Genomic DNA, 20,407 nt, shown 5'->3' with positions numbered 1-20,407 from the left:
AAACCCGAACGCAGGAGGCCACAAGGCAGAAAAGACGCTGGTTGCACAAACCAAAATTCTTCAGTTAACATCTAAACCTTTAACCAACTTAACTTGCAGTTTATCAGAGAAACAGCAGGTGAACTCCGATGCAAAGGTTCCTCACACCCGACCGTGTACACGTCGCCAGCGCACCCAACTGGGCAGTCACGCAGCCACGCGCTCTGTCACTGGAGCCCTCGTCTTCCCTGCACCCACGGCGGCGAAATACCACTCCTCAGGTTAGGCGAGTTACTAGTCCATCATTCCCGCTTTTTTTTTCCTTTATTGTAATTTTCATCACCTGATACAGGCGGGCTGTCAGCAGCATAGTACGCTGCTCTTCAGCCTTAAGCGGAACAATAACAAGACATATGGGTGATACAGACACTACAGTAAAAACGGCAGGCAAAAAAAGGAGATTTAAAAAAACAATAAACATGAAGCCGTTCACGCTGGACTCGAAAAAACAGGAAACACTTGGTGACGTGGCGCACAGAACACGGATGACGGCGACGGCACACGTGAACAGTTGATGCGTGACGGTCACAGAACACTAAACACAAATCGAGGCACACACACGACACACAGATGGCGATGATCTCCGGCGCGCGAATGTTCACTGAGCGTGTACGAGTCCGGGGACCTGCCAAGAGAGGAGGTGGAGTAGGAGGAGGAAGGGGAGTGGGAGAGCGAGAGGGGAGAGCAGAGATGCCACGGGCAGGGCAGTAGGGGGGGAGGGAGGAAGGGGGAGGGGAAGCCTGGGGGAAGAGGGGTGGAGGGAGGGGATGGGGGAAAAGGAAAGAGAAGGGATGGGAAAAGAAGGGAGGGAGGGTGCCTAAAGGAAAGGACACCGGAAGTGGGGGGTGGGGCAGGGTCAAAGCTGATAGGAGGGGTAGATGGAGGGGAGGAGGACATCATCAGGGAGGGGGAGCTGGCGGAAGCCACCTTGGGAGAGGGTAAGGAGGGTGGAGAGATGGAGACTGGGTGGGACGTGCGAATACAGGCGCGGCAGCAGGCGGGGGTGGGAGAGGATCGGGGAGATGAGCGGGTGAGGAGGATCGAGTTTGTGGGAGGTGTACAGGATCCGTATCCTTTCAAGGAAAAGGAGGAGGTGGGGGAAGGGGATGAGATTGTACAGGATCCGCGTGGGGGAGGGGAGACGGATGCGATAGGCGAGGCGGAGAGCATGACGTTCAAGGATTTGGAGGGATTTATAAAAGGTAGGGGGGGCGGAGTTCCAAGCCAGATGGGCATAACAAAGGATAGGGCGGATGAGGGACTTATAGGGGTGGAGGATGGTGGAGGGGTCCAGACCCCACGTACGGCCAGAGAGGAGCTTGAGGAGACTGAGTCGGGAGCGTGCCTTGGCTTGGATTGTCCGGAGGTGGGGAGTCCAGGAGAGGATTATTCCCGCCTCCAGACGGAAATTTTAAAGACATCCGTTGCCGCTCCCACCAAGTAGTGACTCGGAACCACAGCCGTGCCCCTGGGTGCTCACAGCAAGAGCTTACAGCCTTGTCCCATCAACTCGTCTGGCACCGCCAGGGTAGACCACGCGGGTTCTCAGAACAACAGTCAACTCTCCACAGCCACGCCATGCCACGCCGCGGTCTCATCGTACGACGTTCTCTAATTCCCGATTTTAAAAACCGACCGACCGACCGACTCGTCACCGCTAGGCAACCAGCCGGCCATGCCCCCAAAGACCTTATTCCCTTACACAAGGCTAACAAGAAGCAACGACTCGAATATCGATAAGACCAGACATGCCGCCAGAGGGGAATCTCAACAGAATCGTACGCAGCATAACGATAAATATGAAAGAATCAATTAACGATGGAATGGAAGGACTCAGAACAATCTTTACAGCGCGATCTATGTTGAGAGCCGACACACGGCTTAGCTAAACTACATTGAGCAAGATAAAGAGACGTTTTTACACACTTATTTACAAATCCGTCCACTGAAACCTTGAAACCAAAAAGAGGTCATAACAGCTACATTTAACACTGTATCCTCTAAGCGGGGTAACGAGATCAAACGATTAGACACTAATTTAAAAGTTCACTGGTATGAAAACAATAAATCATGACACATTTAAAACAATATTCTGAATATGTGTGTGACCACATTTAGAGACAAAGTTATAATGCGAAATAAATCTTGTCTTTTTTATTAATTTCAGATGGAAAGAGCTGATGGTAGGACTTGAGTGTTTCGCGGACCCCACGAAGCCATGGACCCAAGTTAACAACAAGGCACTATGCAAGCTGATGGTGGCTCCGTAATGATGTGGGCTGTGTTTACATGGTATGGACTGGTCAAACTAAACCGACCATTGACCGGAAATGGTTATTTTCGGTTATTTGCAGACTATTTCCAGCCATTCGTGGACTTCATGTTCCCCAACAACTATGGAATTTTGATGACTGACAATGCAACATGTCGCCGATTTGTTTGAAGAACATTCTGTACTGTTCGAGTGAATGATTTTGCCACCCAGATCGTCCGGCAGGAATTCCATCGAACATCTATGGGCCATAATGTAGAGGTCAGTTCTTGCACAAAATCTTGCTGCGGCAACACTTTCGCAAGTAAGGATTGATATGGAGGCAATGTTTCTGCAATATTGCTACACTACGCCCGGCAAAAGAAGGTCAGACACCATATTAGGAGGTATCCCATGACTTTTGTCACCTCAATATAATCTATGGAAATAACTTTTTTCTCTTTTTCAACGGGGAAGAAAATATGTTTAAGGTTTAACTGTTATTCAAATGGTTCAAATGGCTCTGAGCACTATGCGACTTACCTTCTGAGGTCATCAGTCGCCTAGAACTTAGAACTAATTATACCTAACTAACCTAACGACATCACACACAACCATGCCCGAGGCACGATTCGAACCTGCGACCGTAGCGGTCGCTCGGTTCCAAGCTGTAGCGCCTAGAACCGCACGGCCACTCCGGGCGGCTAACTGTTATTCAGTAAGTTATTTACATCATGTTTCCTTCTATTAGCGAGCTTTTCAAATTTGTCGGCAATAGCATGAAGTTTTCAAAGAACCTAAAAATATGCCTTTGTGACGAGCTCACGTGTAATGCGTATATTTGTAGCTTACATCTTTATGCAAGAACACACTACAGCATAGCTAAATGTTATAGAATTTAAGAAAAAAAAGCAACAACGCGCTTTTGTCATAGAGATGCTCGCTTTTACTGTAGTTTTTTTCAAGTAAGATGTCAAATGTGTTCAAAGAAGCTTGCGACCTTTGTTTAGAGGTGGGGAAAGTCTCAACCAGGTAAAGGAGGCAGTTCTGTGGAATTATCTTAGACCAAATACTGAGTAAGACATTTAACTTACTCCACTCCAGAGACATCCAAAACGAGTAAATATATCGAGATGCGGTTTGCGATAAGTTATAAAAGACAACGTGCCGAATTTTCTGACGTACGCAAGTAATTTTTAACATTAATAGCTATTGAATTATGAAGCCAAATTTATTTTTTGATTAGAACTATATTCTTTTTTCTTTCGCATTTGAAAGAGCCATCGAGAAGGGATTCAGCGACGTAACATGTCTGTAACTTGATCCGACAGCAATAAGACAATAGCGACGGAAACAACTGTACTACCGTGAGGAGAAGAGGTACCACAATGATCCTCCCTACTGCGCCGAACGGAAACAGACACGTAATTTAGGCATGTGAACTTGCACCCCATCTGTCTGTGTTCCGCTGTTGTACCGATGAGATAACTTGTTCGATGTTTTATTTAGAGTTTCACAATTTACACGACAGTCAACAAAGTGCGTGTAGTTTTCGTAACTGCGAATGTCGTCAAACTGTTGCCGCAGCAGTACCGTTATATGCTGAATTTATTTTTACTGTGCCAACTCCTCACGATTTGTCTTATAAACATTATAACAAATCTCAAGAAACTGTAGATCTGAAGAATAAATTACGCCAACAAAAAAAAAAAAGTTCAGCAACTGGTGCGAGAAATACAACCGACATTTTAGCAGCGGTATCGCACGGCCCACATGACTCTACGAGGCAACTAGAATGTGGGAGTGGGATCAGTCAGAGATGTGTTCGTGAATACAACATTCCGAAGCATTTCACCCTCTCCACCTTTTCCCACGTCGACAGTTACATGACAGATATTCTCAAAAAATGGTTACACCTCTCCGAAAGGCATCTCCGAAAACTGCAACGTGATGCGGTGTTTCAGTGCGAGATATAGTTTTCGAATGAGATATCGTTTACAAACGATCTCCAAATCAACCTTCGCAAAGTCCACTGCTGATCAGTTGAGAATCCACGCTGCCTGATGGAGTGGATAAACAACGACCTTGCATGTCCACGAATAGTGCCGGCCTCTCGAGAATGCCGTAGCTGGTCCTTGTTTCATTGATGAAGCTCTAGCAGCAGTGTCTACAGTTCCTAACAGATGTGCATGAGGCAGTCCATGTGGTACCAACATGAAAATATAATGACCAATACACTCACCAGACTACACCCCGGTTGGCTCACATTTTTGGAGAAAGGTAAAACGTGTATAAGGGAACACCGATGATTGCAGGGCATAAAGAGCCATACATATTACGTGAGCATGTTCTGCGATAGGTCGACATGAAACTCAATGCGTGGTATTGTCTGTTTGCAATCACTTTACAGCAGGTTTCAAGAAATTGCAGAAATGTAGGAAATGGAGGAGATGAGACCTGGATAAATTAAAAGAACGAAAGGTTGTTCAAAGTTTCGTAAAGGAGCGCAAGGCAACGATTGTCTGGAACAGAGCTAAGGAGCACAATAAAATACGAATGATTAGCCTTGAGATATGATACAGACGTTTTCAGTACATCGCTTCTTGCAGCTCTCAAATACTGAAGAAACGACAATTTTAAGTATTTAGCACGAAAATATCTGTTCATGCAGAGTGACTCAGCTGCCACTACCGATAGGTTTTATGCAGTCCGCAATTCCTTAAAAAACCATGGGCGAAATTTTCATATTCTCTCGCTCGCTAAACACAAACTATTAGTCCTCCAAAAAATATGAACGGGACCCTTTTTTAGGAAATTTAGTGTAGTTAAAATTTGTAGGAGGATACGTTTTCGCCGGAGGCCATGGTTTTAGAGTTATTAAAAGGAACGCATTTGAAGATTACTTTTGTTGTTTTTTCGGGACTGATGACCTCAGATGTTAAATCCCATAGTGCTCAGAGCCAAGTTTTGTTGTTTTTTCTTGAATTACTCAAAAACTACGCCCGCTAGCGGGAAAGTATCCCAGTACAAAATTTAACTACATTAAGTTTCCTACAAAAATATCTTGTTCACCTCATCTGTAGAACTTATAGTTTGCGCGTAGTGAGCGAGAGAATATGAAAAACTTGTGTGTGTGTTATTTGAAGGCATTGCAGGTTACATAAAACCCATTGGTAGGGGCAGCTGCATCTGTCTGTATACTGGCTGACCAGTTTCTCACTTTACCCGTGTGCACACATCACGTATTCTGTATTTGGGGTCTGTCTGGTGCGAACAGTTTTGTTTATGTCATCACATATATACGTATCTCAGGTCTTCGTTATCTAGCATAGTGTGATCCACGTGAAACCGATATTTTATATACAATGGAGAATTGGTTCTCATTAGATTATGCGGTGTGTCACCCGGGTTCATTTATCGTGGGTGTTTTCGTAATTCTGATCTGTCAAAATTCGTAATTTTGACCTGTCAAACTTAGGAAAACACCTAAGACAAATTTGAACAGTAAATCTCTCATGCTTTGTAGTGTCTGCCACTGCAGTTTGTCCAGCATCTCTGAAACACTGACACATCTATCGAAGGATCCATTGATTGAACGTGCGGCTGTACTTTGGGTTTCTTCTATTTATTCTAGTAATTATTCTTAATATGTGTCCAAGAGTGATGAGCAATAGTCAAGAATCGATCAAACAAGCGTTTTGTGATCCATTTCTTCGTGAATAAATTACATTTCTGTAAGATTCACTCTATGGAACTTAGCCGATCATCTGTTTTTCCACAATGCGTGTTATGTGGACATTCGGCTTATGGTCGGTCCGGACTGTTACTCATTTTACGGTGCCTACTATTGCCAGTGACTTAACGTCACTATTGCATTCGAGCAGTTGTTGAGATGTTCGCATATTTATGAGCGATAAGTTACGTTTATTTAGGTTCATTAGTCGTCGATCCTCCTTAGCTTTGCTTCACTCTCCTGAAGTTCCAACCCTGCAATATAAAATATCATTACTTACGAAGAGTCTTACCGAGCTTAAGGCGCTATCTATTCGATTATAAACATTTATTGTAACCATAATGAATCTATACCACCCGTCTGGGTTAGGTTAACTTCACATCTGTTTACTTTGCTTAGCTAGGAACGACGCGATGGGTTCTGTCAGTAACAAACTCCACAAACCGATCGCAAGTCTAATCCGATACTCGGTAATCTCGTATTTTATTCACTAAACGACTGTGTGGAACTGTATCTAATGGCTTTCAGAAGTCAATAAAAACGGCGTCAACACGGACCTCATTGGATACGGCACTCTAGATCTCGTAGACGTACAGTGCGAGCAGGACTTCGCAAGGGCTCTGTTTGCGGACTCCGTGTAAATTTTTGCAGCGGAGATTTGCCTCCTCCAAATACATCATAATGGATGAGCACCCATTCAAGGTCAGCCGAAACAAAGATGATACCAGTAACAACGTCTACGGTAGGTTTGCCAACTAGAGTCCCATACACGAGTGAGATCTCGCTCTGCTGTGATGTGCCTTTATGCATGGACCTCTGCCCTGACATCACTCCGTTTAATAGTGTGTCGGCGAGGACGTAGTGTGGCGCATTGCTGTCGAGATTGTGGCTGCAACTTGCAAGTAAGCAGCATCTCTGCATTCTCGATCGATATATTTTCTTACGAATCAGAATCGGAGTAAAGAGTGTAGGGATTCGAGTTTCATTGTGGGTTGTAGTGAAACACTTAGAAAAATGTTATGGAAACTCACTAAACAAGAAGATCAACGATGGCAGCTCATTGCAGTCTCACCTGCTTTGTCACTTAAGCTTGTGACAGAGTGACAAAAATTCTGCTGTGACGGCAGGATTGACCTTCATATTCAACACTTTCTTTCCTCTTTCTACTAAAATTTCTCTGCATTTTATTACAAGGTTTATATCACTGTATGTCACTATTGATCGGTATAATAATGGTACGTCCATTTGAAAGTATACACAGATGAGCCAGAGCATTATGACCACTCGCTTAATATCTGCTGCGGACCGCCATGTTCAAAACACCCGTGCCCGCACCTGCGCTGTTCTGTCATGAGATCATCCACAGATCGCCGTTTATCCTGCTTTACAGAGCTGGCAAGCCTCCGACTTCTAAGTTCTATGAAGAGGCGTGGATAGCCAACACATTATCGGCTACTCGAAATTTCAGCGTCCTTCGATCCCTCACCTCAGACCATCTCGGCAGTTGCACGCGGACAGCCGACCAGTTTCATCATCTCCGAAATACTCATTCCCAAGAGGCCGGCCCACAACAATCTGTCGTTTACCTCAGTGATTTCTCCACGACTTGTTATAGCACGCTCTTTTAGTACTAATATTGGCGCATGATCTCTGAGTCTGCTCTTGAAATTTAATGAAGAAGGTCTTTAAAAAGGCGATAACCGTAATTTACCATTGCGTTATCTATATTTACATCTACATATATACTCTACAAGCTAACGTATGATGCAGGGCTAATCATTCCCTTTACTGTGCCATTCGCAAATACAGCGACTGTCAATCGCCGGACTGTTTTTCATTCTCATCTGCATTAACCTGCATTTTTGTGCATTTAGTGCAAACTGTCATTCATCACACCAATTAGAAATATCGTTTAAGTTATCTTGTATCTTACTGCAGTCAGTCAATGACGATACCTTCCCGTACATCAACACATCATCAGCAGACCGCTGCTCATCCTGTTCGTCAGATGATTTATGGATATAGAAAATAAGAGCAGTCTTCTCACACTTCTCTTGGTGCACGGTTGATGATGCTCTTGTCTGTGATTAACACTATCCGTCGAGGACAACATACTGGGTTCTGTTACTTAAGAAGTCTTGGCGTCAGGCACATATCTGGGAACTTATTCCGTACGCTCGCACCTTCGTTAACTGCCTACAGTGGGGCACCATGTTAAATGCTTTACTAAAATCTAGGAATATGGAATTTGCCTGTTGAATGCATGGTTCCCAGGACACAGTGCGAGAATAGAGAGAGCTGAGTTTCGCAGAATCGATGCTCTCTAAATCCGTGCTGATTTGTGGATATCAACTTTTCTATCTCAGGGTGATATATTCGAACTGAGAATATGTTCAAGAATTCTACAGGAAGGAAGACAAAGTTTAACGTCCCGTCGACATAGAGGTCATTAGAGACGGTGCACAAGCTCAGATGTGGCAAGGATGGGGAAGGAAATCAGTCGTGCCTTTTCAAAAGAGCCATCGCAACGCTTGCCTGGAGCGATTTATGGAAATCATGGAAAACACAAATCTAGATGGTCGGAAGCGGCTTTGAACTGACGCCCTCCAGAATGCGAAAACCGATGTTAAATATATTGCTCTGTAATTTTGAGGAGACTTTCTTTTGCCTTTCTTATATACAGGTGTCACCTGCTTTTTTTCCAGTCAGTTGGGACTTTGTACTGGATGAAAGATTCGCGATGAATACAAGCTAAGTAGTGAACCAATGCTGCAGAATACTCTCCGTAAAACCGAATTGGTATTCCATCAGAACCTGGAGACATGTTTGTATTCACCTCTTTCACCTGCTCCTCTGTGCCACCGGTGCCTATTCTAATGGTTCAAATGGCTCTCAGCACTGTGGCACTATGGGGTATCTATCACTGGCGGAGGCAATTTTACGGGGCGTCAGATTCGTATTCATGAAGAAAAAAGCCTTGTTTCACAATGCCCTTAGCATCCAGCGCATTGTGGACTACCGATTGTTCATATGATTTTAAAACGCAGCCCCGTTGGCTTTTGAACATCTTTTAACATATTCTGAGTTGATTTCTGAACAAATCATAAGTTTATTTTGAATGCGTACATAAAGTACGTGGCGTTTCTGACAGGAAAATCCCTATCGTATCTAGGAATAAAAAACTTTCCCGAAGACAAAAGGGGACGGGGTTGTACGAGCTGAGCCGAATACACTCGAACCGGTGAATGCCAATCGCTGTTTGTTTGTGTGGTTGATTGGGTGGATCAATGATAAGCGTTGTTATAATTACTAGCGAAATTCATAGATTCATACTATCAGAGTGGAAATAAACGACTAACACGAATAACAGCTAAGAAAGATTGCATATTATCTTCTCGGTGTATCCAAGAAAATGAAATTGTGGCCGAAAGTTTCTGCCAGAGCGCTATACTACTAAGGGCTAGTTGTACAATCCCCAGTTAGCAAACTTTTAAGTTCTGTTAACGGAATAGCGCGGAAAACGCATTGTACGAACAAGTAATTACGCCTAACCAGAGACTAAAAGCGGGATAATTGAACCGGCGATTCTGACAGGGTTATTTAAGTTAACAGGAGAACAAGTTTTGTCAATGGCAGGAATAGTTACAAAAGTAGTGTTGATGAAGTTGTTTGTTAGAATGAGGAAGGAGAAGAAACGAGGGCATCACACAAATTATATGGAAGAATATGTCGATTCTAAATTTATATAAAAATTTCGTACTACTACTACTTTTCGATCTCGTGCTTGAGAAACTGGAGCATATGAATGAAACGTGAAACTATTTCCTAACATAAAACTTTTTCTTTGTAGTAGGCCTAATAGCCATTTGATATTGGTACTTCGTGAATTATATTCTGTCCTGTTACTTGTGTAAATGAGGTAGATTAAAAGGCAATTTGTGCCAAAACAGTCTCTCTTATTTGGCGTGTATTATAATTTCTGCAATATTAGGAAGGCCAGTTTCCTTTTATCTAGCAGACAGTGACAAAACAGACGTAATCAAATCGAGAAACCACAACAGTCATGGGTATATTCGTATTAACAGCTTTTTCAATATTAAACAACATTTTGATTTTTCATTTAGCAAAACTTTTGACGAACTTTGATAAAGTAATATATTCTTTCGCTGAAAGGAGAGCACGTCTTGTAAAACTGTAGCAAGATTAGAGAGAAAAAGATGTTGGGACCTACGATCTGAAGAAATGTGTACTGTCCTGCTTGTCTCTTTTATGTTCACTGTATTTAATTTTATGTGACACAAAAGAGAAAGTTATCAGCTCCAGAATGATATTTTCACTTTGCAGCGGAGTGTGCGCTGATGTGAAACTTCATGGCAGATTATAACTGTGTTCCGAACCGAGACTCGAACTCGGGACCTTCGCCTTTCGAAGTCAAGTGCTTTACCAACTGAGCTACCCAAGCACGACTCACGACCCGTCCTCACAGCTTCCATCCTGCCAGTACCTCGCCTCGTACCTTCCAAAATTCACAGAAGTTCTTCTGCGAAACCTTGCAGAACTAGCACTACTGGAAGAAAGGATATAGCGGAGACATGGCTTAGCCACAGCCTGGGGGATGTTTCCAGAATGAGATTTTCACTCTGCAGCGCAGTGTGCGCTGATATGAAACTTTCTGACAGATTAAAACTGTGTGCCGGACCGAGACTCGAACTCGGGACCTTTGCCTTTCGCGGGCAAATGCCAACCTGAGCTACCCAAGCACGACTCACGCCCCGTCCTCACAGCTTTACTTCTCCCAGTACCTCGTCGCCTACCTTCCAAACTTTACAGAAGCTCTCCTGCGAACCTTGCAGAACTGGCAAAGGCAAAGGCAAAGGTCCAAAGTTCGAGTCTCGGTCTGGCACACTGTTTTAATCTTCCAGGAAGTTTCAAGTTGTTAGCTAATAGGCAATAAAGAGTGTAAATTCTCTGAAGTGTTCTTATTCTCCTAGTCACGAATAATCCCCCCTTCCCCACTATTATTTGTGATTTTTTTCTGTAAAATATACAGATTTGAATTCCACAGAGCGAAATACAGTGACATGCGATAGAAAAAAGCTGTGTGAAGAGACGTGGCACTGCACTTTGAAAGTTAAGACCAAATATGTCTTACATGTCTTCGAACGTATTTGTTATATATACCAAACTTTTCAGAAAGATGTGCACTATAAAATGAGCCCAGTTTTGAGAAATCAAATTTCATTAAAAATTCTGACGTCCCATCTCAAACGCTCGAAGCGGTGGGGAGGGGAGAGGGGGGGGGGGCGCCGTTACGAATTTTTTGCCCCGGTTCAGAAATGGGTGGAGAATCGTAGTATCGGCCAGCTTGACTTTCTTGACTTTACTGTGTAACTGAGGTGGTTAATCGGAATATTAAAGTACTATTCCCTTACCTCAAGACATGTTCTACGAAAAGCACACTGTAATAATATTTATTCTTTATTCACAGTAATCAGTTACATCGAAAGTAAAAGAGCTATGATTAGAAGGCTTGTAGAAACTGCCTTGCGTGTTGGCCATTGTCTTTTCTGTGGCAATATCGGTTGTTAATGATACATTACACTGGTACTAATTGAATAATCACAAACACATAAGCATGGAAGCTTGTTGTTACTATTACAGTTCAGTTGACCAATTATCAGCTCACTATATTACAGAGATCAGAAAGAAAATACAAAATATCCTTCTGAACCACACATACAACACGTGGCCAACCACTACACTCGATACACAGCACTCAGTTTTCTTCAAACGATTCCAAATGCATAGCGCCACTTACCAGTTTATTCTGTTGACTCATTATTTTCAGATAATTTCAGTTTTTTTTTTTTTTGCTGTTTCATAATCGGCTTTCCATGGTCACCACTTTCGTGTTCATTTTATTTTGGGACACACGAGATTTCTTTATCTTTCTTTCAGACTTTGTCTGCTTTTAATTTCTTCTCTTCGACAGCGATCTTTTTCTTTTCCAATTGTTGAAAAAGCTTCAGCTGCCTTTCTTGTCGTCATTGTGTTGGACATAACGTTGGTCATAGATATTTTCGTATGCTCTTCATTCACTCTTCCTCTTAATTTTTTCTCATTTTCCGTCATTTCATTCTGCAAAGAAGCAAGGCGAAAAAAATATAATTCAAATTTGAAATTACTTCTGGGCAACAGTAAAATTCAAATCATAGAAATTATTATGAAACGTTTGTTAGATGTCATTCCTTGCGTAATATAGATAACCGCACTGAAATACAGGACTGAAATTAACCACTCACCTTATAAACAGGTACCACAAGATGTATTCCGTGCGCCAAGAACCACCAAGCACTTTCAGCAGAAAAAGTACTGATGAGAGTGAAAGGGTACAGTACTGCTCGACATAGAAAAGATGTATAACAACATACTTTGTTGTTCTTGTCAGTACAGAGTTTTTTGTAGAATAACACCCTTTTATTTAATACACCGAAGCCGGATACCAATGTAGAAAAGTAGGGCGATAACCAATCCAGAAAGTGCACAGTAGCGATATACAGAAACAGTACGAGACCATAGAATAGTAAAGTGCTTATGAGATGTTATGCCCATTGGGTGGAGAATCACTTGTTTAACTATTGTGTTTGAGTGTAATGCAAGGAATTTTTCAACATTAGCATGAAAGAATTTATTGTAATAAAAGACGAGATATGTGAGACAAATAGTGGTCTTGATTATTGAGTTGTGGGTAGCCATTTTGTTGAGATATTTTAACATAACTTCCATTTTCTTCTGGGTTGTCCAAGCTTTGGATAAAATATATACAACAGGAAGGGAATGTGGCCTTGCCAAGGTGGAGTGAGTCCATCAGAAATGTGCTCTAGCTACTAGTCAGATGCGTTATCCATTCCGTTGCATTAAAAAGTAAGGACGAGAATAAATTATACCTTAACTGATAGGCACCAGGGCTCATATTTCAAGCATAGTTGCAGTGGGTATGATAATCATGAAAATATTTCTGATGTACGAATAATGAAAGCACTCGCTTGGCAAGCCACTCATCTACTAGGCCTGACTACTAGATGCCACAGAATGGGGTAGGAACCTCCCAAGAGGAAGAAAATATCCAACTCCAATTCACACAGATACCCAAGCTTGCTTCTGCTTACTGTACACTTCTCCCATCTGTGACGGCAAGGGAAATCATCGTAGTGACCGGTACTGCAAGCCGGACGATACTGCAAAACTCTCGCCTGCCGACTGGATATTTATGGAGGGTGCATGCGTGTAAATGATGTACCTTCGTAAAAGCGATGGTTGTTTTAAAAAGCTTCCTTTACTTTGCTATAGGCTAAAATTTACTCCACACAGGAGATATAGTCTTCCAAATAATATGAACATTTCTTAAATACCCCGTGTACGAGACGTGGAATTTTTTACTTGTTTTTTAATACTGATTGTGGCATCACAAGGCGGATCCGAGATATATAACGCTGAAGGAAACGGAAAGCAAGAGTTTCTTTCAGAGTCGAACGAAGCAGTGATTGCACATGTCTTTGGACATAATGCAGATAGCTGTGCACTGCAATCGTGTTAGTTGTCTCCTCTACTGGTTATCAAATTGGTGACAATCGTCTCATCCTCCGCAGTTGTGGGTTATGGAGGTGACGGATTTTAGTCAACCGTATGAATGAAATCTTCTACAGTTTTCATCTGTGTTATCCCTTCTCATCATTCAATTTTTAAAACACAGGTCGACGGCATTAACACCGATATTTCTAGCCTAAAATTCCCCAGACTCATAAACAGTCGTCCATTTTAAGCCCACATTTTTCGGACTTATTCGATATTGTGCCGTCATTACGCTTTGCTGTTAGTCGTCATAAACGTGACTTACCGCCAACAGTAGCGGAAAGTTCTGTCAGGAGTGGTGGTAGTGTGTGAGGCCGGAGAGTGGCGTACGTGAAAAGACTATAGAAGGTCTTGTGCGGCAGTAATACACTTTGGTTCCTCTCGTTTACTCCCGAGATGCGTAACCCAATGGGTTTCCAAGCTCACTAGCCAGTCATGCGCTAGGTTCCTCAGAAACTCCGTGATAAACAATCGGAAGAAACAGAACTCACACGGTATTGCGTTGCAAAGGTAAAGTAGACAAATTCAAATAATCAGCTCACAGAGCGATTGTAGTAGCGCCGAGTCTTTCGGAATGCCAGTAAAAGACCCGTGAAGTCTCCAGTTGTCACTACTGGTCGCCTCCAAACGTTCTCACATGACTAACGGCCAAGTCCTTATCATTCTCTGGCCTCAACGTGACGTGATGCTGCCATGACACACAGAGACAGCTGATAAATACCTCTCTATAATACAGAAACATGGAAACAGCCACATGTATCTGCCTGAAATACACCACAGATGTGTTCAGAGTTTGAGCCAACAATTTTACCGAACAGAAACCGACCCCCTAGTCGGGATCGCAAACGCTCGCCTGCGGAGAGGCGTTCGATAAAATGGCAGCCTTTTCGAATTATAGTGGTGGAAGAAATTTCCATCTCCAACAAGAGTAGAAAACGAAATATTATATAGTTACCATACTTTGCAGCAATTCCCTGAATTAAATTAATGACCTCTCCTCATGGAGAGAAGGCATGTGACATTGTTGATAGTGATCCATCCGTAAGATGGAACGTTGCGCCCAACCGTCCCCTCGGTGCTATTCGAAACGAGTATGGTATGTTGTGGCACTGAGTTCCCCTTGACCCACAACGAGACAAACACCACTTTACAATGTAAAAGCGCTCAACATAGGCATCCACACGGCACAAATACACATTTGACATTACATTAAGGGTGGAGGGAGGACAGCGACGAAAACCCACCCCCACTAGGATCTTGTTATGTGAGATTTCCGTGCAGCGACCGAATCATGAAAGGTTGCAAAAGAAACAAAGAGAAAAATCATCTAATTATGACCATTAGGTGTAAGCTTAGGTAGAGAGATACAGTGCAAGCCACTTTCGTCAGACCATTAAGAGGTCACACGCATTTGCTAACCACTGATTTCACCCTCACTGATTGGGAGTTGGAGGTAAATAGCGACGTAGTCACGAATCTTCTATAAACAAACAGCGCCAAACGCCATATATAGAGGTCCTCAAACGGCAAGCGAACTAAACTTTGGCAGAATTCGAGAGTTCCAGCGAACGACTACTAGGGTTAGTGGTTCCCATCTTACTTTCGTCTAACTGTACCTATGTCTCTGTGACGGGTACTTGAGCCTAAAGGATCCATGATAACAACGAAGTCTGGCACTTTCTTGGTCTGTGGTCTGTGGTACCATAGCTCACTGTGTGTATGTGAATCTTAAAGAAGTTGTACAACTAGGTGGCCATTTGTTTTGATAATTGGCTGGAGAATCTAGGAATCCTCATCTATGTTTTTTTAAACCAGTGTGTGTGCTCTTCTGCGTTGTTAACCCATGCAGGAGCAATAAAAAGTAGACCAGTAACCAACCCAAAGTGTCATGTCACTATCATTGCCATATGTACCTCCTTTAGCTTGACATCCAAGTCTTTCTATGTTGTCTCCAGCCACAGAGACCTGAAAAATTTCAGGTTGACCCTGCCGCCGTTTCACTCGTGTATGCAGCCGCTCAGTCCGGAACCGGAGACTGCTACGGTCGCAGGTTCGAATCCTGCCTCGGGCACGGATGTGTGTGATGTCTTTAGGTTAGTTAGGTTTAAGCAGTTCTGAGTTCTAGGGGACAGATGACCTCAGCTGTTAAGTCTCATTATGCTCAGAGCCATATGCAGCCGCTCGTGTACCAAGGAACAGGTGACCTCAAAACCTCGCGTTACCTCTGGTGTAAGAGCGTGCTTCTAAAGTAAGTACAAGTATTGCGACCTACATGAGGTTACAAGATCCGCATCTCCCCCACGCCCATTCACTGAGTATGGGCCTCACTTCGGCTTTTTGAGTGGGCAGGGCGTAAAACTTGCTGACACAAAGCGTGGAATCCGGCAGTGAACACATTCTCCGTAGTGCACAGACACTGTTTTCCGCTCCGCATTGGGGAGGATGTATGAGAAGATACATCAGTACAAATAAGCTAATGTAACTTTTACTGTCCGAAGGATAATTGAACTAAATTTTGCGCATGTTCTCAGTATGTTACTGGCTATAAACTGGATTTTTCCAGTTTGATCGAGATGTTACTGAATACTTTTAGAATACATACTATCATATGAGGAACATTTTCTCAAGGTTTACGTAACTTATCACTTTCAAAAAGTGCTGGATCATTCTGAGTAATTAGATGTACTAGTTTTTTTTATTGTCAGTCTTGGAACTCTGCAACAATTTTTTAAATTTGTATGTATGACAAATAAATTTAAAAAGTTTACAGTAACGCACTTTGAAAATATTTTACCGCAGAAAGCTGTGTTATAGTATTTACAAACTCTGTACGAAATTTTACCTTTTTATCTGCAGTGGTTCAGCAGAAAATGTTCCTTACACACTGAAAAATTAAAATTGCGCGAAATGCAAGAAAAAGATTTAACTAGCACTTATGCCAGAAAAAAGAATCTTAGCCATAATCACACATTCGGTCTTTTTTCTTCATGCAGCTCTTCTTCTAGCCTGATCCTTTTGGCGTGTCCTTTTGACAATTTCCTTCACTGACTCTTCAGAACTTGCAATAACCACAAGATTTATCTTCTTCAATATGTTTTCAGTGAAGTAATGTACATCAAATCCTAGTTTCATAAGGGATCTGATTCTTGCAGTGCTACAATCATTGAACACCAGACAAGCATCATGTACAAATTTTAACAATAGCAGATGAGCAAAATTTCTTCGGGCGCCTCTTCTATTTGGGGTTATTAAAGCATTTGTCTGGATGTTGTGTTCCACCGTGTGTGCGTTTCTTTAATAAATAATAATTAATCACATAATAAATGGGTTCGCAGCCTCATACACTGTACAGCTGTCTTTACTGATGGCAGGAAATAGTAAAATTTCGCAAACAAGGACAGAGTTATGTAGAAAAGGAGGCGTGGCAGTGCGCATTGGTTGAGACAAGATGGCGTTTACATTATTCGAAGCACTAATTAAAATCTGAAAACTGGAGACAGTATTTCCAACCTCCTACAGAACTACCCGCTATCAAAAACAAATTTCAACATTTTTGACAATTTTACATACATCCCCCACCCCCCTTGAGCCTCTCCGTAAGTATCCACATATACATTTTTTCAACAGTCATTGCTATTTAAGTGCGTCGTAGCACAAGCTGATTGATATACCAAGTATTCGAAAAGTTCCAAACATTGACTACAAAGCGAAATATCACATGCTGAAAACCTATTTCCGATATTTTCAGTGACAGAATGATCGACACTAGGATGTTTAAAAGTACATTTGCAGGGTGGGCGTGGATATATAGAAAAAACGTAGATATATATTCAGAATGTAAATAAAGAATTACACAAGATATTACTTAGTATAAGCGGTTGTATCGATTGTGGCTTGCAACCGCTGAAACAATAGAATAATTATGCAGTTCAGTTGTCTTTCCGAGAAGACGACATCTTCTTTTGTTCGGGAAGCCGTCCTGATCGGATGCATATCTGCCATCGCTGCAGATAATTATTTTCCACACCGCCATTAATATATATATATATATATATATATATATATATATATATATATATATATATATATATAACCCTGTAGTCGGCAATGGCGGGGTCAAAGGTCAAGCGATAAGGACTTTAACATGGAACATGCTGTTGCCTCCTTGAGCCCCCGGTTCGTGATGTACCCTTGTCCGGTTCTCAGCTACGCTACAGATCACTTTATTTATGAAAATACAAAGTACAATCACCGACAAACTTTACATATTCACATACTCCTTTACCTTTAATCCAAATAAATACAGACTCATTTACAGATATTTTTCTCTTACTACGAGTATAAAAAGACAATGCAGATGGTGACATATACACTGATTTACCAAAGTCTTTATTTGCAAGTTCTCCTATATGATAGGTACGGTAAGCAATAATGTCTCTGTCTACAAAACTTTCAAGGCCAGGCACGTTAGGAACTCCTGTACCACCTCGTACAATAGCTACTGTAAGCCAACCATTACCATGAGTAAAAGAATCGTTAATGTCAATGCTAAAATTAAGTCTACATCCACAGAAAACACATGGTCCATCGACAAGTGCAGTGGCGGCAGTATTATTCACAGTATTCTTCTTCTTGTCTGCAGCAGATGTCGTGAATTCGATGTTCTCAATTGTTTTGTAAATTGTCTGCTTAGAACGATGACGAATACGTCTGTACGGCATCGTGGCGGCGTTCAATGCAGTTGCGTGTGCGGCAGCGGCAGCGCGATTGAGCCGTCGTCGTTCTAAGCAGACAATTTACAAAACAATTGAGAACATCGAATTCACGACATCTGCTGCAGACAAGAAGAAGAATACTGTGAAGAATACTGCCGCCACTGCACTTGTCGATGGACCATGTGTTTCCTGTGGATGTAGACTTAATTTTAGCATTGACATTAACGATTCCTTTACTCATGGTAATGGTTGGCTTACAGTAGCTATTGTACGAGGTGGTACAGGAGTTCCTAACGTGCCTGGCCTTGAAAGTTGTGTAGACAGAGACATTATTGCTTACCGTACCTATCATATAGGAGAACTTGCAAATAAAGACTTTGGTAAATCAGTGTATATGTCACCATCTGCATTGTCTTCGTATACTCGTAGTAAGAGAAAAATATCTGTAAATGAGTCTGTATTTATTTGGATTAAAGGAAAGGAGTATGTGAATATGTAAAGTTTGTCGGTGATTGTACTTTGTATTTTCATAAATAAAGTGATCTGTAGCGTAGCTGAGAACCGGACAAGGGTACATCACGAACCGGGGGCTCAAGGAGGCAACAGCATGTTCCATGTTAAAGTTCTTATCGCTTGACCTTTGACCCCACCATTGCCGACTACAGGGTTACGCAACGTGGCGGCGTAAATATATATATATATATATATATATATATATATATATATATATATATATATATATATATATATATATACATACGCAATCTCACTAGGCGTACTCATAGTTGCACATAGCAACAAAATTTATGTAAGTGTCTATAAGGTTTAATTTGGTATAATAGTTTGCGAATACACTGATGTTATTTAATCTTGTATTCCATTTATGTTGCAAGCTATTGTTCCAATTAAATGGCGTCTTGGCAAGGCTAAAGTTTCCGTGTTACAAATTATATGAAAGGTCCAGTACGAACCAAAGGTTTGGAATTATTCAAAGTACGAAGTCCGACATTTTAAGAAAAATCGCGGTGAATTTTCAATGAAAGGACCTTATGCAAGCCGGCCGCGATGGCCGAACGGTTCTAGGCGCTTCAGTCCGGAACCGCGCGACTACTACGGTCGCCTCGGGCATGGATGTGTGTGATGTCCTTAGGTTAGTTAGGTTTAAGTAGTCTTAAGTTCTAGGGGACTGATGACCTCAGATGTTAAGTCCGATAGCGCTCAGAGCCATTTGAACCATTTGACCTTACGCAAAAGCCATTGTCAAGCGCGCACAGTTTGTATAAACTGATCACATACTATTACCATTAATTATTATTTGTTTGCTCTTCGATACGCTCAAACCAGGCAGGAAAAGTCACAATAAATCAAATATGGCAGGAGAATAGGATACCAGAGAGCAACAGAACGCCACCTCGTGAATCTGGCACCCCTACTGCAGAGCAACTACCACTGGAGTGCCCTGGGGCCGTCGAGTGGAGGTGAACAGTCAACAGCCTCTCCAGAGTAAGTAATGAGAGTGAAGACAAACATGGCAGAGCGCTATGAGTGGGAGACAATAATGAATCCCTTATCTTTATGCACCAGCGGTGTTCTTCAATTTCCAAACTTGTGCAAGGGACGGCACTCGAGCGCCTCCCGCCAGGCCTGGGAAGAAACGGGGAAAGCAAGTCTCAGCACGGGATTAGGGGCTTCCTCGCAGAGAGGGGTGTGGGCAGGATGTTAGGGGTATGGGACGGGGAGCAAGCAGGACGGCGGGAGGGGACTTCAAATGCAAATTACAGTTTCAGATAGCCACTACCTTCACAGGGTAAGGGAGGCAAAAGCGGCGGAGGGCTCCGCGGTTCAGCGGAAAAGGGTGGCTGGTCTGGGAAAAGTGGAGGGGGGGTGGAGTGGGGGGAGGGTCTGGGAGATTCAATTCGCAGACAGAAAACACAAGAGAGAGAGAGAGAGAGAGAGAGTTCCACGCGCGACGGCTCGCCGTCCTTCCTCTTCATTTAAATAGATCAATATTGGCAAACTGTTTTAGTCGTCCTGCTC

The sequence above is a fragment of the Schistocerca serialis genome, chromosome 1, assembly GCF_023864345.2.
Source record: "Schistocerca serialis cubense isolate TAMUIC-IGC-003099 chromosome 1, iqSchSeri2.2, whole genome shotgun sequence".
NCBI lineage: Eukaryota > Metazoa > Arthropoda > Insecta > Orthoptera > Acrididae > Schistocerca > Schistocerca serialis.
This window is presented reverse-complemented; position numbering follows the sequence as displayed.